Source organism: Perca flavescens, chromosome 3 (genome assembly GCF_004354835.1).
Source record: "Perca flavescens isolate YP-PL-M2 chromosome 3, PFLA_1.0, whole genome shotgun sequence".
Taxonomy (NCBI): domain Eukaryota; kingdom Metazoa; phylum Chordata; class Actinopteri; order Perciformes; family Percidae; genus Perca; species Perca flavescens.
The window spans coordinates 34,821,118-34,847,098 of NC_041333.1; the positions used below are offsets into that span (position 1 = coordinate 34,821,118).

A 25,981-nucleotide genomic window follows, 5' to 3' on the forward strand; every position below is an offset into this window, starting at 1 on the left:
CTATTGAGGAGGAAGACGGCCTTTTTTTCGGTCCCAGCACGTTAAACGTGTTTTGATAAGCTAACGTTAGCTTGCCAAAACGAGTATTTTGTTTTTATGCTACCCTTTGCGTAGTAAAAACTGAGTTGTGTCAATACTTATTTCGTCGGGGTGGCAATGGAAGATGACTTGCTCGCTTTAGTTTATTTCAGACCGACCTCCAGTCCCTAATAGCGGGTTACTTCACCTTCATGTCCGATAATCACGATAGGCCTACTTAACGCCTCAGGGCCGTTTTTTGTCACCGTAACATTAACGTTACACGAGTTTAATCTGCGTATTTAACCAACAAGACACTGCAGTAACATATAGTTTTTTTTATTTTTATTTTTTTTAGAAAGAGTGACAGTTTATTGCATTAACATTTTTTTTCGACGTTTTTGACGCCTTTTTTTTCCAGTTTGTTTTTGCTTTTTTCCAACGTTTTAAATTGTTAAACTTTTTCTTCTACACATTTTCAGCGCTTATTTCTACGTCCCATATTTTCTGATATAAAACAAAAATTGAAAACGGGTCAATTTTACCCAAAGTCAACACTTGGGTTAAATTTAATGGTGGACCATTTTTGTTCTCCCTCGGATGGCGAAGACATAACCCGCCCTCTTCTCCCTCTGATTGGCTCGTTGTCTTTGCCTGCAACTGTTTGACATGCTGGCATTCATTATGATTGTGACACCTGTGTCACAATAATGGTTATTTTTTTTCCTGTTCTGGATGAGTAGCGGAGCATGGCGTCCGCGGTAAATTGGTAAATGATTGCTTTGCCGGGGTTTCATCATTTTATGGGAGTCTGAAGGCTGTGAAGTGTGCAGTTAGCGCTCTTCGCCACTAGAAACTCGTGGAGGAGCTCTGTGTTTGTTGTTGGGAAGTGAGTTTTGAAGTGCGAAAACATTATTTTCCTTAACTGCACAGGGTGGTTTAACGCCAATAAGTTGAGTTGAATGAATGAATATATATATATATATATATACATATGCTAACATGTCTGTAAAAGGAAATTAGAAGCATTAGTTTGAAGTTTCTTACACCCTATTGGACTAAAGCATACCACGTGTCCCGGAAGACACCAGAAGTCGCATTTTTTTAACACGGGTTTCTCAAAAATATCGCCACAAACCGGCACCAGTTGTACACGAACTCAAATGTTCATTGTTCCTGTTTTATACGGTGACCAAAACAGTAGTTTGGTTGTAGTTAATTACCGACCCATAGGTGAGACGTTGCGTGCGGAGAATGTGGTCCTCTCTGCCGACCCTTTCTCAGCATCGCTTCTCGGCCTTTTGGCTAAGATCAAGTGTAGTATCTGTTCTTATCAGTTTAATATCTGATACGTCCCCTACCCGGGGACCATATATTAAATTGATTTTTGGAACTGGGAGATGGAATAGGGGCTTGCTCCGTCCACTCCACGCATCGACCTGGTATTGCAGTACCTCCAGGAACGGTGCACCCCCCTCTCAATGTTTAACATCAATCTTATTCACATCCTCACGCTGTTGTTGTGGTGGTGGGTACATTTTAAGTGTAATATAAGTGCTCTGGTGCTGTTATTGTTGTTTTAAGAGCAGGAGGTTTCAAAGTGGAGACATGATTTTAAAATTAAAATGAATCAAACCAGTAACTGTAGAGAGAGACGAGATTGTTAAAAGAAATGTGCTGTTCTTTGCACTCACTGCTTGTAGATTCTTGATCTTGATAGATCCTCAAACTTGATGTTTGTTAGTTTTATTTCACTGTAGTTTTGAAATGAACTGTCTGTTAAGTCTGATAATTAGCTTAGCTCATTCCCCAAAAGTGAGAATCCTTTCTGCATAATTTCTGCTGCTGTTTCCCAGTCGGCTTTCTGCTGACATTAAAAGGCACATGCACTTCATTTTCTGTTATCCAAGTTATTTCTTGTTGCTGTATACGTTGCATAGACACAAGCACAGGGATGAATGTTTACTAAAGTGTTGTTCACACTCCAGACCAATAGGTGGTGGTGGGTCAGTTGCCCCCCAGAAACGAACAAAGACAGGAAGTAGTTTTAATTTGAGAAACAGAAGTGTGTTTTTATATTTCTCTGAATTTCAAACGTGGATCAAACTAGTTTTTGTTGCAGTATGATTTAGCTTGTTCCTAATTAAACTCTCTGTTGGGCTGTTACTAGTTTGTTGGAGTTAAATGCATAAAACGGGTGACTTTTGAGTTTGCTTTTGACTTGAAGATACAGCATTGCATGATGGGAAATATATGCGTTATTTCTCAAGTGAAGTGTAAATAATATTTGTCAGACTTAGTGTAAAAATGTTTCTTCTGTATTAAATCCTGTAGATGTTCATGCCTTCTGTAGTCTCTGATGTTGGTCATTTGTATATTGTCGGCACCATTAGTCAGCGTGGTGTTTCTGTGAAAGACTCTCCTGACTGTGCCGTGTACAACTCATACTTACCTGGCAGGGGAGATACCATGATCAAGAAGGTGGTTCACCCAGGGCGAGGCTTGGCCATTGCACTCCGGCTGAGCTGACCTCTGCGAATTCCCCAAATGTGGGAATCTCGACTGCATAATTTGTGATAGTGGGGGACTGCGTTCGCGCTCTCCCCTGATAACGTGTTAAATGATAATATACACATCAGAATAATCAGATGAAGCTTTGCTAGAAGATGCTGGATTACATGTAAAGGATCTGGAGAACAGTGGCTCAAAGGGTTTATTTATTAAAAGTAGGAAACATGACATGTAACGTCTGACACTATTAACACAGTAAAATAAGCTCCTTTAACGTTACTATACCCTCACATATTACTTTAAATTAATCCAGATTCATCCTCTAATGAATGTGAAATCAGTCATAACATCTGTTGTTAATGTGGAAGTAAACTGTCAATCAGTGAAGAAAACAAGAATCTGACTATTCTTCCTGTTTTCACAAAGAGAAGCACATAGGTAATTGTTTACTAAAGTGTTGTTCACTCTCCAGACCAATAGGTGGCGGTGGGTCAGTTGTCCACCGGCAGAAAACAAAGACAGGAAGTAGTGGTAATGTGAGAAATAAAAGTGTGTTTGATTTAGTTTAGTCTTATTTGAACTTGCTGTTGGGCTGTTACTCATTTGTTGGAGTCATATACTTTCAACTGGTGACTTTAGCTTCTGATTTGGGGGTACAGCATTGCATGATGGGAAATGTTTTCTCAAGTAACATTTTAAATAATTGTTTTCAGTCTTAGTACAAACACAAGCATAAGCTTGTTATAAATATCGCCACAATCCATCACCAGTTGTACATGAACTCAAACGTTCATTGTTCCTGTTTTATACGGTGACCAAAACAGTAGTTTGGTTGTAGTTAATTACCGACCCATAGGTGAGGCGAAGCGTCATGGAGAATGTGGTCCTCTCTGCCGACCCTTTCTCAGTATCGCTTCTCGGCCTTTTGGCTAAGATCAAGTGTAGTATCTGTTCTTATCAGTTTAATATCTGATACGTCCCCTACCCGGGGACCATATATTAAATTGATTTTTGGCACTGGGAGATGGAATAGGGGCTTGCTCCGTCCACTCCACGCATCGACCTGGTATTGCAGTACCTCCAGGAACGGTGCACCCCCCTCTCAATGTTTAACATCAATCTTATTCACATCCTCACGCTGTTGTTGTGGTGGTGGGTACATTTTAAGTGTAATATAAGTGCTCTGGTGCTGTTATTGTTGTTTTAAGAGCAGGAGGTTGCAAAGTGGAGACATGATTTTAATGCCTGTCACTGTAAAATGAATCAAACCAGTAACTGTAGAGAGAGAGGAGATTGTTAAAAGAAATATGCTGTTCTTTGCACTCACTGCTTGTAGATTCTTGATCTTGGTAGATCCTCAAACTTGATGTTTGTTAGTTTTATTTCACTGTAGTTTTTAAATGAACTGTCTGTTCAGTCTGATAATTAGGTTAGCTCATTCCCCAAAAGTGAGAATCCTTTCTGCATAATTTCTGCTGCTGTTTGCCAGGTTTGATTTATTTTTGAACTCGCTGTTATTGGATGTAAATTGTTAGTTTGTATTTAGATACAACTTGTTACTATACTGATACTAGTAGTTCAATAAATTGGAACAGTTTAAAGGTCCAATATGTAATATTTGTACTGTAATAAATCCAAAAATGACACCAATGCCTCATCAGATATTAAGGAAACATGTTAAACTGAAATACTATCTTTTCTGACAACAATGCTAATTTCAGTATTATTTCATTTTGAAATTTACATTGTGTGTGTGTGAATTTGTGTTTGTGTTTTGTGTGTGTGTGTGTGTGTGTGTGTGTGTGTGTGTGTGTGTGTGTGTGTGTGTGTGTGTGTGTGTGTGTGTGTTGTTATCAACGGCCCAGTTTGACAGCCAGGCCGGGTTGCCAGATAGACCTGTAAAAACGTAAACCCAGCGCGCTACAGCTGTAACGTTAGTACAGTCATGAAAGCAGCACACAAACCAACAGGATCAACGGAGATAGATTCTACATGACATAAAAAAAAATGAAAACAGCATGTTTCTAACCGCGTTTGGGACCAGAGACGTAACAACCCCTGGTAAATATTGGAGATGTATTTGAAAGATGGAGACAGCTTAGAGCCCAAAAGGACGCAGAGTTGGCTTATTTTCTCCTGAACCGGTAAGCATTAGCTCCACGCTAATTTATCACAGCTACTAGGGATGGGCATTTTTTGTCCTTTCAACATTTGTGTACTCACATTGAATTATATAGCTAGAGTAACCGAGTTGGTTACTCGCAAAAACAATTGAGACATAGCCAGTAAAGTGATCCCGACTGGTCCTGGCTAACGCCGCCATGCTAACCCTGCTAACTGTTAACGTTACCGGGAGGACCAGGCAAGCAGCCCATGGCTGTTTACAGCGTGTAGCCTCTTCAGCGGCTGGAGCCGACCACGGTGAGTTATTTTAAGCCACGACAGGGGGGCTGTAAATCGGAAAGAGGGGACTATGAGTTTGCAGTGTGTTTAGCGATTGTTGCCGTAATTCTAAGCCAATGAAGTGTGTTCAGTCGGCAAGGTAGTGGTATTTTTAGCGTTTTGTATTGTAATTCTAAGCCGAGGAAGTGTGCCTGACTGGCGTGTGGAGAGAACAGTGAGGTTGTTGTGTTTTTAGCGGTTCATACTGTCATTTTAAGCCGAAAAAGTGTGTCTGTCAGTTGGTTACAGAACTCCACGTGAGCACGGGCTTTTATGACTGTCAATATAGCCAGCATCTAACGTTAGCTACTCCGCTGTGCTGTGGAGTAATGTCTGGCTATGTGAGACTAGCATCTAACGTTAGCTACTCTGCTGTGCTGTGGAGTAATGTCTGGCTATGTGAGACTAGCATCTAACGTTAGCTACTCTGCTGTGCTGTGGAGTAATGTCTGGCTATGTGAGACTAGCATCTAACGTTAGCTACTCTGCTGTGCTGTGGTCTGGCTATGTGAGAATGTCTGGCTATGTGAGACTGGCATGTGAGACTAGCATTAGCTACTCCGCTGTGCTGTGGAGTAATAACTGGCTATGTGAGAAAAGCGTCTAGCAACATTTTTGTGAATGCTGCGGTCTCAGCCTGGCAACCCCCGTGAACTTCGAGTCTGGGCAGGAGGGGGCGGGGGAGACGACTCTCCAGTATTTTGAATTGGTAGTGCAGTAACTATTTTAACCGCTAGCTGCCAGTATTACATACAATATTACATATTGCACCTTTAAGCTTGTTGTGTATTTCATTAGCATTGTGTTGGGCCGATGGGGGCAGGTGGGGCTTTAAAATTCCACCTTGTCCAAAGTGGGGAATGACCGAAAAAGTTTGAGAACCACAGCTTTAATGAATGTGACATCAGTCATAACGTCTCTGTTGTTAATGTGGAAGTAAACTGTCAATCAGTGAAGAAAACAAGAATCTGACTATTCTTCCTGTTTTCACAAAGAGAAGCACATAGGTAATTGTTTACTAAAGTGTTGTTCACTCTCCAGACCAATAGGTGGCGGTGGGTCAGTTGTCCACCGGCAGAAAACAAAGACAGGAAGTAGTGGTAATGTGAGAAATAAAAGTGTGTTTGATTTAGTTTAGTCTTATTTGAACTTGCTGTTGGGCTGTTACTCATTTGTTGGAGTCATATACTTTCAACTGGTGACTTTAGCTTCTGATTTGGGGGTACAGCATTGCATGATGGGAAATGTTTTCTCAAGTAACATTTTAAATAATTGTTTTCAGTCTTAGTACAAACACAAGCATAAGCTTGTTATAAATATCGCCACAATCCATCACCAGTTGTACATGAACTCAAACGTTCATTGTTCCTGTTTTATACGGTGACCAAAACAGTAGTTTGGTTGTAGTTAATTACCGACCCATAGGTGAGACGTAGCGTGCGGAGAATGTGGTCCTCTCTGCCGACCCTTTCTCAGTATCGCTTCTCGGCCTTTTGGCTAAGATCAAGTGTAGTATCTGTTCTTATCAGTTTAATATCTGATACGTCCCCTACCCGGGGACCATATATTAAATTGATTTTTGGAACTGGGAGATGGAATAGGGGCTTGCTCCGTCCACTCCACGCATCGACCTGGTATTGCAGTACCTCCAGGAACGGTGCACCCCCCTCTCAATGTTTAACATCAATCTTATTCACATCCTCACGCTGTTGTTGTGGTGGTGGGTACATTTTATTATATAAGTGTAATATAAGTGCTCTGGTGCTGTTATTGTTGTTTTAAGAGCAGGAGGTTTCAAAGTGGAGACATGATTTAAATGCCTGTCACTGTAAAATGAATCAAACCAGTAACTGTAGAGAGAGAGGAGATTGTTAAAAGAAATGTGCTGTTCTTTGCACTCACTGCTTGTAGATTCTTGATCTTGGTAGATCCTCAAACTTGATGTTTGTTAGTTTTATTTCACTGTAGTTTTGAAATGAACTGTTGGTTCAGTCTGATAATTAGGTTAGCTCATTCCCCAAAAGTGAGAATCCTTTCTGCATTATTTCTGCCGCTGTTTCCCAGTCGGCTTTCTGCTGACATTAAAAGGCATATGCACTTCATTTTCTGTTATCTAAGTTATTTCTTCTTGCTGTATTCGTTGCATAGACACAAGCACAGAGATGAATGTTTACTAAAGTGTTGTTCACACTCCAGACCAATAGGTGGTGGTGGGTCAGTTGCCCCCCAGAAACGAACAAAGACAGGAAGTAGTTTTAATGTGAGAAACAGAAGTGTGTTTTTATGTTTCTCTGAATTTCAAACGTGGATCAAACTAGTTTTTGTTGCAGTATGATTTAGCTTGTTCCTATTTAAACTCTCTGTTGGGCTGTTACTAGTTTGTTGGAGTTAAATACATTAAACGGGTGACTTTGGAGTTTGCTTTTGACTTGAAGATACAGCATTGCGTTATGGGAAATATATATGCGTTATTTCTCAAGTGAAGTGTAAATAACCTTTGTTAGCCTCAGTGTAAACATGTTCTATATTAAATCCTGTAGATGTTCATGCCTTCTGTAGTCTCTGATGTTGGTCATTTGTATATTGTCGGCACCATTAGTCAGCGTGGTGTTTCTGTGAAAGACTCTCCTGACTGTGCCGTGTACAACTCATACTTACCTGGCAGGGGAGATACCATGATCAAGAAGGTGGTTCACCCAGGGCGAGGCTTGGCCATTGCACTCCGGCTGAGCTGACCTCTGCGAATTCCTCAAATGTGGGAATCTCGACTGCATAATTTGTGATAGTGGGGGACTGCGTTCGCGCTCTCCCCTGATAACGTGTTAAATGATAATATACACATCAGAATAATCAGATGAAGCTTTGCTAGAAGATGCTGGATTACATGAAAAGGATCTGGAGAACAGTGGCTCAAAGGGTTTATTTATCAAAAGTAGGAAACATGACATGTAACGTCTGACACTATTAACACAGTAAAATAAGCTCCTGTAACGTTAATATACCTTCACATATTACTTTAAAGGGGTGATAGAATGAGTATATAGAGTATTTCACACTGTTCCTTATGATCTCCTAATGGGGTATGTAACATTGGTTGGGCTGAAAATGGCCTGGTTGATATTTTATTGGCCCTTATGCATCCCTGTGTTTTGGCCCGATTTGTAAACAGGAGCTTTTCTTCCAAATATGGTATCCTCGTGAATATTTAGATGAGCTGCACGCTGATTGGATGAGCGAATTGCCATAGGCAGACATTAGAGATGCGCGCTGATTGGTTGAGCGAATCCCCAATACACACTCATTAGAGAACCGACAGAATCTAATATTCCAGACACTGCAATGTTTCATTACCAAATTCACTTCTGAGACTTTTTTATGTGAGAAATCAACTATATAAAGCTCAAATATGGCCCGTTTTACGAAAATTGATGGCTAATTGCAAATATGGTAAGACTGTGTGTCGGACTTCAGCGGCGGTGCTGCTGGCTCGCCGCCCGGCCAGCCTTCCTTCACAGACCCCGGCCTGCTGTGAGCTCCGTTAGGCTGGCAGCCCTGACAGAGCTCCAGGGCCTGTAGCTCCCCTCTTCCTGCTAGCTAAATGGCCCGTTGAGTGAGAGCGCGGTCAGCGAGCTTGTTACACCAGCAATCTCTTACCACATGTTACACACAATGTAACGCCACTTAGCTACAGTGGGGGAAATAAGTATTTGACCCCTTGCTGATTTTGCAGGTTTGCCCACTTACAAAGAATGCAAAAATCTACAATTTTTATCATATGTACATTCTAACAGTGAAAGACAGAATCCCAAAGAAAATTCCAGAAAATCACATCATATGAATTTATTAAAATTGATAACCATCTGATGAGGAAAAACAAGTATTTGACCCCCTGGACAAACAGCATGTTAATATTTTGTAGAAAAGCCATTATTGGCCAGGACAGATGTCAAATGGTTTTTATAGTTGGTGACAAGGTTTGTGCACATTTCGGCAGGGATGTTGGCCCACTCCTCCCTGCAGACAGCCTCCAAATCATTCAGGTTCCGAGGTTGTCGCCTGGCAACTCGAATTTTAAGCTCCCTCCAAAGATTTTCAATCGGATTCAGGTCTGGAGACTGGCTAGGCCACTCCAGAACCTTGATGTGCTTCTTCTTCAGCCACTCTTTTGTTGCTTTGGCGGTGTGCTTAGGGTCGTTGTCGTGCTGAAACACCCATCCTCGACCCATCTTCAGCTCTCTCACTGAGGGAAGGAGATGTCGGTCCAGAATTCCACGATAAATGGCCCCGTCCATCCTCCCCTCAATACGATGGAGTTGTCCTGTCCCCTTGGCTGAAAAGCACCCCCAAAGCATGATGTTGCCACCACCATGCTTGACGGTGGGGATGGTGTTCTTTGGGTTGTACTCTGTGTTCTTTGCCCTCCAAACACGACGAGTTGAGTTGAGGCCAAAAAGTTCTATTTTGGTCTCATCTGACCACATCACCTTCTTCCAGGCCTCTTCTGAGTCGTCCAGGTGGTGAATGGCGAACTTCATGCGGGCCTGTACATGTTTCTTCTTGAGCAGGGGGACCTTGCGTGCGCTGCAGGATTTCAATCCATGACGGCGTAGTGTGTTACCAACCGTTTCTTTTGTAACTGTGGTCCCAGCTGCCTTCAGTTGATTCATCAGTTCCCCCCCTTGTGGTTTTGGGATGATTCCTCACCGTTCGCATGATCAGGGACACCCCACGAGGCAAGATCTTGTGTGGAGGCCCAGACCGAGGGAGGTTGGCGGTGGTGTGGTGCTTCTTCCATTTCCTGATAACTGCACCGACAGTTGATCTTTTCTCTCCAAGTTGCTTTCCGATTCTCTTGTAGCCCATCCCAAGACTAACTGGCTTGTAGGAGCCAGAATACTTGCTGTTTGTCCAGGGGGTCAAATACTTGTTTTTCCTCATCAGATGGTTATCAATTTTAATAAATTCATATGATGTGATTTTCTGGAATTTTCTTTGGGATTCTGTCTTTCACTGTTAGAATGTACATATGATTAAAATTGTAGATTTTTGCATTCTTTGTAAGTGGGCAAACCTGCAAAATCAGCAAGGGGTCAAATACTTATTTCCCCCACTGTATACAACATATACCTAAATGTCTTATAAAGCTTACAACGGTGTCCGATTTCAAGTTAATTAATATTTGTGAAGTTTAGCTAGGTGTTTCGTTAGCTGCGACTGCCCTTCAATCCTATCTAGGTGTAGCTACAAATCACAGATAGTCAGCTTCATTTTTGGTCGTAATTAGAGTATACTGTATTTACAGTTTGAATTTTGTCACGCCAGTTATACAACATCTAACTAAATGTCTTATAAAGCTAAAAACGGTGTCCGATTTCAAGTTAATGAATTTTTGTGAATTCCAGAGGAATTCTAAGAAGAGGCTAGCTATAGCTAGAAGAGGCTAGCTATAGCTAGCCTCTTCTAGCTATAGCTCCATCCAGCCGCAGGCTCTATCAATGAGACTCGCGGACAAGAGGCGTGTATTTCACCGATCGTTTGTTTAAATAACTCAACACATTATAATTACACACATTATAAGATTAACTGGAACCTGTGGTAACAGATTGCTGGTGTAACAAGCTCTCTGACACCTGGCATTAGGAAGAGGGGAGCTGCAGGCCCTGGAGCTCTGTCAGAGCACCGGCGTTTAGTAGTCCATTATCCTAAAACCGGTGACTTTGAGCGGGTATGGAGTGCTGTGGGCTGCAAGCCGTAACGGAGCTCAATCGAGCTCAGAGCAGGCCGGGGTCTGTGAAGGAAGGAAGGCAGGCCAGGCGGCGAGGCAACAACACAGGCAGCACCGGCGCTGAACTCCGACACACAGTCGGACAAAATTTGCAATTAGCCATCCATTTTCGTAAAACGGCCCATATTTGAGCTTTACATAGTTGATTTCTCGCATAAAAAAGTTTCAGAAGTGAATTTTGTAATGGAATAGCAGAAATCTGCGCGACCTAGATTCAGAAGACTACCTGATCTCAGGTCAGTTGTGTAGCCTATGTAAATGTTGGGGCGTGACCGTTCTCTTAATACACCCGTGGGCTGACAAAGGTTACGGTTTTTGGGAGGTTGACGTCAACTTCCAGCTTTGTTGAGATTTGCCCGTTTTCAGCGGCAGTTTCAAAATATGAGATTTTCATAGTAAAGGGGTGTCAGTGGGACTTTGAGCTTCTATGTATGTCCTATTTACCCACCGAACTGTCGTTATTCAACTATGACAGGGCAAAATCGGTTTTGCATTCTATCACCCCTTTAAATTAATCCAGATTCAGTGAATCATCCTCTAATGAATGTGAAATCAGTCATAACATCTCTGTTGTTAATGTGGAAGTAAACTGTCAATCAGTGAAGAAAACAAGAATCTGACTATTCTTCCTGTTTTCACAAAGAGAAGCACATAGGTAATTGTTTACTAAAGTGTTGTTCACTCTCCAGACCATTAGGTGGCGGTGGGTCAGTTGTCCACCGGCAGAAAACAAAGACAGGAAGTGGTGGTAATGTGAGAAATAAAAGTGTTTGATTTAGTTTAGTCTTATTTAAACTTGCTGTTGGGCTGTTACTCATTTGTTGGAGTCATATACTTTCAACTGGTGACTTTAGCTTCTGATTTGGGGGTACAGCATTGCATGATGGGAAATGTGTTTTCTCAAGTAACATTTAAATAATTGTTTTCAGTCTTAGTACAAACACAAGCATAAGCTTGTTATAAATATCGCCACTACCCATCACCAGTTGTACATGAACTCAAACGTTCATTGTTCCTGTTTTATACGGTGACCAAAACAGTGGTTTGGTTGTAGTTAATTACCGACCCATAGGTGAGACGTAGCGTGCGGAGAATGTGGTCCTCTCTGCCGACCCTTTCTCAGTATCGCTTCTCGGCCTTTTGGCTAAGATCAAGTGTAGTATCTGTTCTTATCAGTTTAATATCTGATACATCCCCTACCCGGGGACCATATATTAAATTGATTTTTGGAACTGGGAGATGGAATAGGGGCTTGCTCCGTCCACTCCACGCATCGACCTGGTATTGCAGTACCTCCAGGAACGGTGCACCCCCCTCTCAATGTTTAACATCAATCTTATTCACATCCTCACGCTGTTGTGGTGGTGGTGGGTACATTTTATTATATAAGTGTAATGTAAGTGCTCTGGTGCTGTTATTGTTGTTTTAAGAACAGGAGGTTGCAAAGTGGAGACATGATTTTAATGCCTGTCACTAGCTAAGTTTCCATCCACTTGTCAATCGAATTATCTGAAGTTAGGTAAAAAAAATCATGTGAATAATGCTGAGTGTGAAAGTGTGTTTCCATCCAACAGCTTTAAAGCAAATAAAAACCTGTGCGTAATGACGTCACATGCTGTTTTGCGATTAAATTGGTATATTGAATTGAATTGAGACATTTTAAGGTGTTTCCGTTCATTTTTGCACTAAATCGCACAAGATTCAAGCGAACTTTTGCGAACAAAGTTTTGCTAGACAGAAGTAGTTGTTGTTAATATTAGAAGCCAAGCTAAGCTCCGATGGGCCTTTGGCTGAGGATCTGATCCAGCTCATCAAAAAGGTGGAACTTGCCTTATATTTCCCCTCCGGCACCGCCGCGAGACAACTCTCTTTTTTTGAGCCGTGTATTGCTGTTTGAGCGCCTTCCATTTACTCCGCGGGACGTCCCGCGGCTTGTCGTAAGGGACTTTCTAAAACGCTTAACGTGAAAAAGCTTAACGTGGTTTAATGTATCTAAACAACGATCAGTCATCACCAGATGCATCATGGTCATATCCTGTCATGAACACTTAAGCCTGTCAAAAAAAACTAAATCGAATCGAAGTTATCTCACGTTAAGGTGTCAGATAACGTCTAATTTTTGGACATTGGGTTAGATTTGACCAGTTTAAGTGGTTATGATGAGCAATATAGAAGAGGGTTTTTTTGGTGATGATTGATCGTTGTTTAGGTACATTAAACCACGTTAAGCTTTTTCACATTAGGACTTATAAAGCCAATGAGAACCGTGGAGAGTCCACTGCCCTGAAGCAGAAACGCTTTATGTCAGATAACTTCCATAATAATTGGACATTGGGTTAGATTATTTGACAGTTTTCCGTGGTTATGACGGGTAATATGAGAGAGAAATTTGGTGATGATTGATCGTTGTTTAGGTACATTAAACCACGTTAAGCTTTTTCCTCACCATACGGCCACTGATGAAGAAAACATTAACGTGAGATAACTTCTATAATCGTTAGATTTCGATTTAGTTTTTTTGACAGGCTTAAGTGTTCATGACAAGATATGACCATAAATCTGGTGATGATTGATCATTGTTTAGGTACATTAAACCACGTTAAGCGTTTTAGACTGTCCCTGTCGTAACCTTTGTTGGTCATTTCCTTCGCGAGCTCCTGATAAATGATGGCGTTTCTTAGATTTTTGTTATCTAAAATAGCTGTTATATTTTTCTGGTAAATTAAAAAAAAGTATCTCGTCTCCTCGTTTGTCCACTTACATCTGTTTTTGTTGACACCTGTCATGTGTGCAAACAGAGCGAAAATACTGGGCGGAAATGAACTGAAACTTCTTCTTCTTCGTTTTATTGCGCGTTGCAATCATAAAATGACCTAAAACTTAATCACAATTCATTATTTATTTGGCAAATAACGTTTCCATCAGCGTTTATCGCATAAGCCGTATATCGATCAAGAGAAAATTCGATGAGACCGAACGTATTTGAGTCGATATTCATGAAATTCAATCGGATTTTACTGTTTCCATAAGGCATTTTTCATTCAAAATCACTTAATTTGGATAAAAATGGGTCGATGGAAACATAGCTACTGTAAAATAAATGTGCTGTTCTTTGCACTCACTACTTGTAGATTCTTGTTCTTGATGTAGTTGGTTAGTTGTTGTAGTTTTTAAATGAACTGTCTGTTCAGTCTGATAATTAGCTTAGCTCATTCCCCAAAAGTGAGAATCCTTTCTGCATAATTTCTGCTGCTGTTTCCCAGTCGGCTTTCTGCTGACATTAAAAGGCATATGCACTTCATTTTCTGTTATCTAAGTTATTTCTTCTTGCTGTATTCGTTGCATAGACACAAGCAAAGAGATGAATGTTTACTAAAGTGTTGTTCACACTCCAGACCAATAGGTGGTGGTGGGTCAGTTGCCCCCCAGAAACGAACAAAGACAGGAAGTGGTTGTAATGTGAGAAATAGAAGTGTGTTTTGTTATTTCTCTGAATTTCAAACGTGGATCAAACTAGTTTTTGTTGCAGTATGATTTAGCTTGTTCCTATTTAAACTCTCTGTTGGGCTGTTACTAGTTTGTTGGAGTTAAATGCATAAAACGGGTGACTTTTGAGTTTGCTTTTGATTAGAAGATATAGCATTGCATTATGGGAAATATAGATAAGTTATTTCTCAAATGAAGTGTAAATAATCTTTGCTAGCCTTAGTACAAACATGTTTCTTCTGTATTAAATCCTGTAGGTGTTCATGCCTTCTATAGTCTCTGATGTTGGTCATTTGTATATTGTCGGCACCATTAGTCAGCGTGGTGTTTCTGTGAAAGACTCTCCTGACTGTGCCGTGTACAACTCATACTTACCTGGCAGGGGAGATACCATGATCAAGAAGGTGGTTCACCCAGGGCGAGGCTTGGCCATTGCACTCCGGCTGAGCTGACCTCTGCGAATTCCCCAAATGTGGGAATCTCGACTGCATAATTTGTGATAGTGGGGGACTGCGTTCGCGCTCTCCCCTGATAACGTGTTAAATGATAATATACACATCAGAATAATCAGATGAAGCTTTGCTAGAAGATGCTGGATTACATGTAAAGCATCTAGTAGTGATGGCGAGCTGAAGCTTTCTGAACCGGTGAGGCTTTTAATCCAACTGTATCGAAAAAAGGTTCAATACTCAAAGCTTCCGAACTCTGAGGACATCTGGTGGGGAAGTTAAGGATAGCATTGTGTCACAAACTGTTTCACAGATATTATCCATGAATGTCTTTAAGTCGAAGATAGGGTTGGGCGGTAATACGTTTTTCTGTATAATTTGTGATAGTGGAGGACTGCGTTCGTGCTCTCCCCTGATAACTTGTGAAATGTAAATACATATATCAGAATAATCAGATGAATGTCTGACACTATTATTGCAGCAAAATAACTTTCTGTAATGTTATTAATATATCCTCACACATTACTGGGGATTTGATTTTGCCCTGCAGCTCAGGCTGGAAATCTGGAAACTTTTTTTTTTATATCCTGCTTCTGTTACAAATCTGCAGGGACCAATCACAAACTGGCTTATCCACCTGGCGCGCTGTTGGTGTGTGTCACTAGCCAATGTGAGTGGAGTGCAGGTGTGTGTTGCGCATGCTCGGATTTAAACTGTTTAGGGATCCGGATCCGCAAACATTTTAGCCATCTATGATTGCTAATGTTAGCTCAAAACGCCATTCAAGTGACAGCCTTTGTGTTTAATTGCTAACTTTGTAGCTAGCAGTGAATGGGTCAGTGTAACTTATCAGTTCAATTTTCTAAGCAAAAAACGGACATTTGGAAAAACAGAAAAATGGGTCCAAATCAGGGCTCGACATAAGCAATGGCCCGGGGCCAGTAAAAACATATGTCGGGCTAGTTGATTGTGGCTCTGTCTGCTGCATCAGCAAACGTCATACAGAGTGGCACAAAGCGTGTGAATGTTAGCTAACATTTCACATTTTCACCTCGGGTAATTTATAACCAATTCATTTGGATACAAGCGTTGCATTTTGGAAGATAGATGGGATTCTGAACAGCGATGCCCGCGCTTCGCGCACACACAGTAGTGCCGAGGTGTGTGCGTTACTTCATGCAGCGCATGTAACTGACTGGAAACGTTACAGAGGATTATTTACCGCCGATGGCGCAGATAAACTAACGCTACACTTGTTACTGTAAGTAGCCTACAATAAAACCTCCATGATTAAAGAGTCAATACTTATCAATACCCACCTACCTGTCTACAGACATAAACATGTAGAAACCGATATCTGTCTGCGCTGTCCACTCTTGTCCACCGCGCTGTGCAAACACAGCTCTACTCTGCAAATAGCGACTTTACAAAAGAGATAAAATGAAAGATGTCAGTTTGTAGTCGGTTTATCTTAATTTGCAACCAATCTTGAACTTTGGACACATATTTTAAGACCAAAACAAATACATGTGGCTACTTAATATGCACGTGAATGATGCCGCGTTCTTAATTCTTGATGATGTTGCCGGTTGTATTATTTAGCAACAACATTGTCTTATTTCAAATGAGGCATACAAGACGAATGCTAGCCTGCTTATCAGTCCATTCATCATTACAGCTGCTGTTTTCCACAACTTTTCACTTCAGGTTCTTTTTACCGTGACATTTTTACCTGACAACAGGCCTTTCTTTCTGTAAGCATTTTCCACCAATCAGGACACTGATTATGTTTCAGTAATCAAGACTTTAACCATCACTCCTCAGTGAACTGCCCCCTAATCTGAGATCATTTTCTAGTTAAGTAGCTTATCTAGTTATCATTATGGATTTTCCATGTTTTTAGGAGTTTGCTTACACTAATACATGTAAAAAAAAAATATAGCATTAATTTAGTAAGAAAGTGAATATATCAAACAAGAAGATGCGTATTAGGTATAATTTTATTTTCTTAATTTGAAAGTCCAGAGTGTCTGCTTAAAAAAGTTCTGGCCCTTGGAAAAATGTAGTTGATGACCCCTGGTCTAGCTTTGCTGCTAACATCCAGTGCTAGTTGCTAGCTGGGTTAGAACCATTTCCTGAAGCTTCATGGTAGGTGCGGTGTATATTTTACTGCTTTTTTGGCCTATCAATCGCACATATATTTCTTTCAGGGCCAGTAAAAATGTAGAAGGGGCCAGTAAAACGCTGATCTACTGGCCCCAGGGGTTGAGCCCTGCATAGGGGTGTACTTACTTATGCCTCCTGTATTTTAAGGAAGAACATTTATTTATTTACGATACATTATTCATTCACAAACAAAATTGGGGTCCTTTAAAGGTTGGATTTTTCCTCTTTTCTTTTAATTAAGGCATTAAGATCAGTTTCCAAAAGAGGATTTATTTATTTTGTCATTCACTTATGCTGAACAGTGTATGTAACTGTTGATTAACGTGTTGTTCACTCTCCAGACCAATAGGTGGCGGTGGGTCAGTTGTCCACCAGCAGAAAACAAAGACAGGAAGTAGTGGTAATGTGAGAAATAAAAGTGTGTTTTCATTCTTTTCTGTGAACTTCAACCGTGGATCAAACTACTTTTGGTAGCAGTATGATTCAGTTTAGTCTTATTTGAACTTGCTGAACTCATTTGTTGGAGTCAAATACATTCAACTAGTGACTTTAGCTTCTGATTTGGGGATACAGCATTGCATGATGGGATATGTGCTCATTATTCTCAAGTTACATGTAAATAATTGTCAGTCTTAGTACAAACACAAGCATAAGTTTGTTATAAATATTGCCATAAACCATCACCAGTTGTACATGAACTCAAATGTTCATTGTTACTGTTTTATACGGTGACCAAAACAGTAGTTTGGTTGTAGTTAATTACCGACCCATAGGTGAGACGTAGCGTGCGGAGAATGTGGTCCTCTCTGCCGACCCTTTCTCAGTATCGCTTCTCGGCCTTTGGCTAAGATCAAGTGTAGTATCTGTTCTTATCAGTTTAATATCTGATACGTCCCCTACCCGGGGACCATATATTAAATTGATTTTTGGAACTGGGAGATGGAATAGGGGCTTGCTCCGTCCACTCCACGCATCGACCTGGTATTGCAGTACCTCCAGGAACGGTGCACCCCCCTCTCAATGTTTAACGTCAATCTTATTCACATCCTCACGCTGTTGTTGGGCTGGGTACATTTTAAGTGTAATATTAGTGCTCTGGTGCTGTTATTGTTGTTTTAAGAGCAGGAGGTTTCAAAGTGGAGACAGGAGGCTATAGTTTTGAAATGAACGGTCTGTTCAGTCTGATAACGAACAGTTGATCCAAAGTGCTTTACAGGTAGAACAGGAAGGCAGAAACAGTATGCCTTAAAGATACATAATCACATGTGCAAGGTACCATGAATATAGTTAGGCAAAGGTAGAATTTAAATAATGTAACATAGAATAAAACAACAATGGAACGTTTGTTAATGCAAAAAGATACGAAAAAGATAATTTCAGTTCATAGCTCTGAATCTTAATAAAAACATTAGGAATCAAAGAGTTAAAAGCATATGGACTTCATTTTCTGTTATCTAACTTATTTCTTCTTGCTGTAAACGTTGCATAGACACAAGCACAGAGATGAATGTTTACTAAAGTGTTGTTCACACTCCAGACCAATAGGTGGTGGTGGGTCAGTTGCCCCCCAGAAACGAACAAAGACAGGAAGTAGTTTTAATGTGAGAAACAGAAGTGTGTTTTGTTATTTTTCTCTGAATTTAAAATGTGGATCAAACTAGTTTTTGTTGCAGTATGATTTAGCTTGTTCCTATTTAAACTCTGTTGGGCTGTTACTAGTTTGTTGGAGTTAAATACATAAAACTGACTTTTGAGTTGGCTTTTTATTTGAAGATACAGCATTGCATTATGGGAAATATAAATACGTTCTCAAGTGAAGTGTAAATCTTTGTCAGCCTTAGTACAAACATGTTTGTCCTATATTTATTTAAATCCTGTAGATGTTCATGCCTTCTGTAGTCTCTGATGTTGGTCATTTGTATATTGTCGGCACCATTAGTCAGCGTGGTGTTTCTGTGAAAGACTCTCCTGACTGTGCCGTGTACAACTCATACTTACCTGGCAGGGGAGATACCATGATCAAGAAGGTGGTTCACCCAGGGCGAGGCTTGGCCATTGCACTCCGGCTGAGCTGACCTCTGCGAATTCCTCAAATGTGGGAATCTCGACTGCATAATTTGTGATAGTGGGGGACTGCGTTCGCGCTCTCCCCTGATAACGTGTTAAATGATAATATACACATCAGAATAATCAGATGAAGCTTTGCTAGAAGATGCTGGATTACATGTAAAGCATCTAGTAGTGATGGCGAGCTGAAGCTTTCTGAACCGGTGAGGCTTTTAATCCAACTGTATCGAAAAAAGGTTCAATACTCAAAGCTTCCGAACTCTGAGGACATCTGGTGGGGAAGTTAAGGATAGCATTGTGTCACAAACTGTTTCACAGATATTATCCATGAATGTCTTTAAGTCGAAGATAGGGTTGGGCGGTAATACGTTTTTCTGTATAATTTGTGATAGTGGAGGACTGCGTTCGTGCTCTCCCTGATAACTTGTGAAATGTAAATACATATATCAGAATAATCAGATGAATGTCTGACACTATTATTGCAGCAAAATAACTTTCTGTAATGTTATTAATATATCCTCACACATTACTGGGGATTTGATTTTGCCCTGCAGCTCAGGCTGGAAATCTGGAAACTTTTTTTTTTATATCCTGCTTCTGTTACAAATCTGCAGGGACCAATCACAAACTGGCTTATCCACCTGGCGCGCTGTTGGTGTGTGTCACTAGCCAATGTGAGTGGAGTGCAGGTGTGTGTTGCGCATGCTCGGATTTAAACTGTTTAGGGATCCGGATCCGGCAAACATTTTAGCCATCTATGATTGCTAATGTTAGCTCAAAACGCCATTCAAGTGACAGCCTTTGTGTTTAATTGCTAACTTTGTAGCTAGCAGTGAATGGGTCAGTGTAACTTATCAGTTCAATTTTCTAAGCAAAAAACGGACATTTGGAAAAACAGAAAAATGGGTCCAAATCAGGGCTCGACATAAGCAATGGCCCGGGGCCAGTAAAAACATATGTCGGGCTAGTTGATTGTGGCTCTGTCTGCTGCATCAGCAAACGTCATACAGAGTGGCACAAAGCGTGTGAATGTTAGCTAACATTTCACATTTTCACCTCGGGTAATTTATAACCAATTCATTTGGATACAAGCGTTGCATTTTGGAAGATAGATGGGATTCTGAACAGCGATGCCGGCGGCGGCGCACACACAGTAGTGCCGAGGTGTGTGCGTTACTTCATGCAGCGCATGTAACTGACTGGAAACGTTACAGAGGATTATTTACACCGATGGCGCAGATAAACTAACGCTACACTTGTTACTGTAAGTAGCCTACAATAAAACCTCCATGATTAAAGAGTCAATACTTATCAATACCCACCTACCTGTCTACAGACATAAACATGTAGAAACCGATATCTGTCTGCGCTGTCCACTCTTGTCCACCGCGCTGTGCAAACACAGCTCTACTCTGCAAATAGCGACTTTACAAAAGAGATAAAATGAAAGATGTCAGTTTGTAGTCGGTTTATCTTAATTTGCAACCAATCTTGAACTTTGGACACATATTTTAAGACCAAAACAAATACATGTGGCTACTTAATATGCACGTGAATGATGCCGCGTTCTTAATTCTTGATGATGTTGCCGGTTGTATTATTTAGCAACAACATTGTCTTATTTCAAATGAGGCATACAAGACGAATGCTAGCCTGCTTATCAGTCCATTCATCATTACAGCTGCTGTTTTCCACAACTTTTCACTTCAGGTTCTTTTTACCGTGACATTTTTACCTGACAACAGGCCTTTCTTTCTGTAAGCATTTTCCACCAATCAGGACACTGATTATGTTTCAGTAATCAAGACTTTAACCATCACTCCTCAGTGAACTGCCCCCTAATCTGAGATCATTTTCTAGTTAAGTAGCTTATCTAGTTATCATTATGGATTTTCCATGTTTTTAGGAGTTTGCTTACACTAATACATGTAAAAAAAAAAATATAGCATTAATTTAGTAAGAAAGTGAATATATCAAACAAGAAGATGCGATTAGGTATAATTTTATTTTCTTAATTTGAAAGTCCAGAGTGTCTGCTTAAAAAAGTTCTGGCCCTTGGAAAAATGTAGTTGATGACCCCTGGTCTAGCTTTGCTGCTAACATCCAGTGCTAGTTGCTAGCTGGGTTAGAACCATTTCCTGAAGCTTCATGGTAGGTGCGGTGTATATTTTACTGCTTTTTGGCCTATCAATCGCACATATATTTCTTTCAGGGCCAGTAAAAATGTAGAAGGGGCCAGTAAAACGCTGATCTACTGGCCCCAGGGGTTGAGCCCTGCATAGGGGTGTACTTACTTATGCCTCCTGTATTTTAAGGAAGAACATTTATTTATTTACGATACATTATTCATTCACAAACAAAATTGGGGTCCTTTAAAGGTTGGATTTTTCCTCTTTTCTTTTAATTAAGGCATTAAGATCAGTTTCCAAAAGAGGATTTATTTATTTTGTCATTCACTTATGCTGAACAGTGTATGTAACTGTTGATTAACGTGTTGTTCACTCTCCAGACCAATAGGTGGCGGTGGGTCAGTTGTCCACCAGCAGAAAACAAAGACAGGAAGTAGTGGTAATGTGAGAAATAAAAGTGTGTTTTCATTCTTTTCTGTGAACTTCAACCGTGGATCAAACTACTTTTGGTAGCAGTATGATTCAGTTTAGTCTTATTTGAACTTGCTGAACTCATTTGTTGGAGTCAAATACATTCAACTAGTGACTTTAGCTTCTGATTTGGGGATACAGCATTGCATGATGGGATATGTGCTCATTATTCTCAAGTTACATGTAAATAATTGTCAGTCTTAGTACAAACACAAGCATAAGTTTGTTATAAATATTGCCATAAACCATCACCAGTTGTACATGAACTCAAATGTTCATTGTTACTGTTTTATACGGTGACCAAAACAGTAGTTTGGTTGTAGTTAATTACCGACCCATAGGTGAGACGTAGCGTGCGGAGAATGTGGTCCTCTCTGCCGACCCTTTCTCAGTATCGCTTCTCGGCCTTTTGGCTAAGATCAAGTGTAGTATCTGTTCTTATCAGTTTAATATCTGATACGTCCCCTACCCGGGGACCATATATTAAATTGATTTTTGGAACTGGGAGATGGAATAGGGGCTTGCTCCGTCCACTCCACGCATCGACCTGGTATTGCAGTACCTCCAGGAACGGTGCACCCCCCTCTCAATGTTTAACGTCAATCTTATTCACATCCTCACGCTGTTGTTGGGCTGGGTACATTTTAAGTGTAATATTAGTGCTCTGGTGCTGTTATTGTTGTTTTAAGAGCAGGAGGTTTCAAAGTGGAGACAGGAGGCTATAGTTTTGAAATGAACGGTCTGTTCAGTCTGATAACGAACAGTTGATCCAAAGTGCTTTACAGGTAGAACAGGGAAGGCAGAAACAGTATGCCTTAAAGATACATAATCACATGTGCAAGGTACCATGAATATAGTTAGGCAAAGGTAGAATTTAAATAATGTAACATAGAATAAAACAACAATGGAACGTTTGTTAATGCAAAAAGATACGAAAAAGATAATTTCAGTTCATAGCTCTGAATCTTAATAAAAACATTAGGAATCAAAGAGTTAAAAGCATATGGACTTCATTTTCTGTTATCTAACTTATTTCTTCTTGCTGTAAACGTTGCATAGACACAAGCACAGAGATGAATGTTTACTAAAGTGTTGTTCACACTCCAGACCAATAGGTGGTGGTGGGTCAGTTGCCCCCCAGAAACGAACAAAGACAGGAAGTAGTTTTAATGTGAGAAACAGAAGTGTGTTTTGTTATTTTTCTCTGAATTTAAAATGTGGATCAAACTAGTTTTTGTTGCAGTATGATTTAGCTTGTTCCTATTTAAACTCTGTTGGGCTGTTACTAGTTTGTTGGAGTTAAATACATAAAACTGACTTTTGAGTTGGCTTTTTATTTGAAGATACAGCATTGCATTATGGGAAATATAAATACGTTCTCAAGTGAAGTGTAAATCTTTGTCAGCCTTAGTACAAACATGTTTGTCCTATATTTATTTAAATCCTGTAGATGTTCATGCCTTCTGTAGTCTCTGATGTTGGTCATTTGTATATTGTCGGCACCATTAGTCAGCGTGGTGTTTCTGTGAAAGACTCTCCTGACTGTGCCGTGTACAACTCATACTTACCTGGCAGGGGAGATACCATGATCAAGAAGGTGGTTCACCCAGGGCGAGGCTTGGCCATTGCACTCCGGCTGAGCTGACCTCTGCGAATTCCTCAAATGTGGGAATCTCGACTGCATAATTTGTGATAGTGGGGACTGCGTTCGCGCTCTCCCTGATAACGTGTTAAATGATAATATACACATCAGAATAATCAGACGAAGCTTTGCTAGAAGATGCTGGATTACATGTAAAGCATCTAGTAGTGATGGCGAGCTGAAGCTTTCTGAACCGGTGATGCTTTTAATCCAACTGTATCGAAAAAAGTTTCAATACTCAAAGCTTCAGAACTCTATGAGGACATCTGGTGGTGAAGTTAAGAATAGCATTGTGTCAAACTGTCAAAAGTCAAAGGCAAGGCATGGATGGATGGACAAAATTAAAAATAGTTAATACGAAATTAAAACAATTCATACAGAATTAAAAATAGATTAAATACAGAAATAAAAGAATACTATTCCCAATACAGTGCAGTGCAAAGAATTAGATGATCTGATGATCTTAGAGTCCCTCGGTTCATAGTTCACAAGTAGATCCGAAAGGTAATTTGGCCCTAAACCATTTAGCGACTTATAAACCAGCAGAAGAATTTTGAAATCTATTGTTTTTTGTTTCGTTTTTTTATTGTGACATTGTTCATATTACAATCATACAATTAACATATCAGAATTGACACTATATATATATATATATATATATATATATATATATATATATATATATATATATATATATATATATATATATAATTCCCCCTCCTTCACACCCAGTGGTGGAGAAATAAAAAAAAAAACATTTTCAATAAAGTTAAAAAAAGAAGAAACATAAAAATAAATAATTAATAGAAGTATATGTATGTCTATACCCACTCATACATACCTACTTACATATATATATAATACATACACTCCCAGACGTGCATCATATATGCACCCATATATTCATATGTACCCACGCTTATGCATGCCTACTTACATCCCTATACATGTTTACATACAGACATACAAATTTCCATATGGGTGCATCATATGTCACAGAAATTACGTCCATCTAATTACACAGGTCCAAATCCATGCTTGGTTTTTGTTTTTCAATGTATTTGGTTAGCATATGCGAACCATCTCTTCTTGAATAACTTCATTTTACCTATCATCTTATGCGTTATTTCATTTTCATACAAGTTTTCTACAACCTCAATCCATTTATCTGACCTGGGTGGATCAGTTTTTTTCCCAACTTCGAGTTATTTGTTTAATAGCAGTAATTCTAAACACCCAGAAGATATAATAATTCTTTTTATTTAAACCTTTCGGCTGTATGCCAAGCATGACATGTAATTGTTCATAAGTAATATTTTGACCACAGATTTGCTTCATTAATTCCAACACATTAACCCAATATAACTGGATTTTTGAGCATGTACAGAGGATGTGAACCAGGTCAACTTTACATTCACCACACTCTCTCCAACAGTATTGTATTTGGTTTGTATATTTACCAATTTTTAGGGGTTAACCAATAGTTTCCACGCATATTTCTGCCATTAGGGGGACTTTACATAACAGAACATTTTTTTTACATGCCTGACTCCACTCCTCTGAAATCTATTCTTTGGGGCATAGGAAGCCAGTGTAGAGACTTTAAAATTGGAGCGATGTGATCCGCTTTCCTTGTGTTGAGGACTCGAGCAGCTGCGTTCTGAATCAGCTGCAGCTGTCTGACTGATTTTTATTTTTAGGAAGACCTGTAAGGACACCGTTACAGTAGTCTAGTATACTGAAAATAAAGGCGTGTACGAGCTTTTCCAAATGCCGTTGACACATTAGTCCTTTTACCCTTGATATACTTTTAAGGTGGTAAAAGGCTGACTTTGTTATCGTCTTAACGTGACTGTTAAAATTCAGATCAGAGTCCATGATTACACCGAGATTGACTGGCTTTGTCTGTTTTTAACATTATAGTTTGAAGCTGGGCGCTGGTTCTTAGTCGTTCCTCTTTTGCTCCAAAAATGATGACCTCAGTTTTTCCTTCATTCAATTTAAAAAAGTTGTGGCACATCCAATCATTAATTTGTTCAATGCACCTAGCCAGTTTTTGTATTGGACTGTAGTCTCCAGGCGACAGCGTTATGTAAATTTGTGTGTCATCAGCATAACTATGATAACTTATGCTATTGTTTTTCATTATCTGGGCCAGTGGGAGCATATAGATATTAAACAGAAGAGGCCCCAGGACAGAGCCCTGGGGAACTCCACACGTCATGTCGTTGTGCTCTGAAACACAATTACCTATGGACACAAAGTAGTTCCTATTCTTTAAATGGGATTGGAACGAATGCAGCACTAAGATCAAGTAATACTAGGACTGTAGATTTACCACCATCTGAGTTCAAGTGGATGTCATTAAAAACTTTGACAAGAGCCGTCTCAGTGCTGTGGTGAGGTCGAAATCCCGATAGGAAGGCATCCAAAATATTGTTTAGGTATAGAAAAAGGTTGAGTTGTTGAACAGCTTTCTCAATAATTTTGCTTAAAAATGGAAGGTTCGATATTGGCCTATAATTGTCCATTAGTGACGTGTCTAGGTTGTTATTTTTTAATATTTGGCTTGATGAAGATACCCGAGAAAAGGGACGTGTTTACAATCTGTAGAAGATCAGGAGCCAAACAGATTGAAACCGTTTTGAAGAAGTCCGTCGGTAGAATATCCAGACAACAGGAGGAGGTTTTTAGATGTTGTATAATGTCCTCTAGGTTTTTATAGGTAATCATTTGAAATTGTGTCATATTGGGATTTGTTTTGTCTGGACATTGTGACAACATATATCCTGTACTTGATATGGATGCACTGACT

At 40.0% G+C, this 25,981-nt stretch overlaps 11 non-coding genes across 11 annotated transcripts; all 11 read left to right on the forward strand.

The window, feature by feature from the left end:
• The first annotated feature begins 1,303 nt into the window (after nucleotides 1-1,303).
• On the forward strand, nucleotides 1,304-1,494 carry LOC114553402 (U2 spliceosomal RNA). Its single transcript, XR_003692314.1, has one exon. It is a non-coding gene; the product is annotated as a U2 spliceosomal RNA (small nuclear RNA).
• A 968-nt stretch (nucleotides 1,495-2,462) lies between these two features.
• Nucleotides 2,463-2,626, forward strand: LOC114553395 (U1 spliceosomal RNA). Its single transcript, XR_003692307.1, has one exon. It is a non-coding gene; the product is annotated as a U1 spliceosomal RNA (small nuclear RNA).
• An 812-nt stretch (nucleotides 2,627-3,438) lies between these two features.
• On the forward strand, nucleotides 3,439-3,629 carry LOC114553407 (U2 spliceosomal RNA). The gene has a single exon (XR_003692319.1). It is a non-coding gene; the product is annotated as a U2 spliceosomal RNA (small nuclear RNA).
• A 2,819-nt stretch (nucleotides 3,630-6,448) lies between these two features.
• LOC114553403 (U2 spliceosomal RNA) lies at nucleotides 6,449-6,639 on the forward strand. The gene has a single exon (XR_003692315.1). It is a non-coding gene; the product is annotated as a U2 spliceosomal RNA (small nuclear RNA).
• Nucleotides 6,640-7,621: 982 nt separating this feature from the next.
• Nucleotides 7,622-7,785, forward strand: LOC114553397 (U1 spliceosomal RNA). Its single transcript, XR_003692309.1, has one exon. It is a non-coding gene; the product is annotated as a U1 spliceosomal RNA (small nuclear RNA).
• A 4,095-nt stretch (nucleotides 7,786-11,880) lies between these two features.
• LOC114553409 (U2 spliceosomal RNA) lies at nucleotides 11,881-12,071 on the forward strand. Its single transcript, XR_003692321.1, has one exon. It is a non-coding gene; the product is annotated as a U2 spliceosomal RNA (small nuclear RNA).
• Nucleotides 12,072-14,609: 2,538 nt separating this feature from the next.
• Nucleotides 14,610-14,773, forward strand: LOC114553406 (U1 spliceosomal RNA). The gene has a single exon (XR_003692318.1). It is a non-coding gene; the product is annotated as a U1 spliceosomal RNA (small nuclear RNA).
• A 2,909-nt stretch (nucleotides 14,774-17,682) lies between these two features.
• Nucleotides 17,683-17,872, forward strand: LOC114553410 (U2 spliceosomal RNA). Its single transcript, XR_003692322.1, has one exon. It is a non-coding gene; the product is annotated as a U2 spliceosomal RNA (small nuclear RNA).
• A 975-nt stretch (nucleotides 17,873-18,847) lies between these two features.
• LOC114553398 (U1 spliceosomal RNA) lies at nucleotides 18,848-19,011 on the forward strand. Its single transcript, XR_003692310.1, has one exon. It is a non-coding gene; the product is annotated as a U1 spliceosomal RNA (small nuclear RNA).
• A 2,906-nt stretch (nucleotides 19,012-21,917) lies between these two features.
• On the forward strand, nucleotides 21,918-22,108 carry LOC114553404 (U2 spliceosomal RNA). The gene has a single exon (XR_003692316.1). It is a non-coding gene; the product is annotated as a U2 spliceosomal RNA (small nuclear RNA).
• Nucleotides 22,109-23,084: 976 nt separating this feature from the next.
• On the forward strand, nucleotides 23,085-23,246 carry LOC114553399 (U1 spliceosomal RNA). Its single transcript, XR_003692311.1, has one exon. It is a non-coding gene; the product is annotated as a U1 spliceosomal RNA (small nuclear RNA).
• Nucleotides 23,247-25,981: the final 2,735 nt, after the last annotated feature.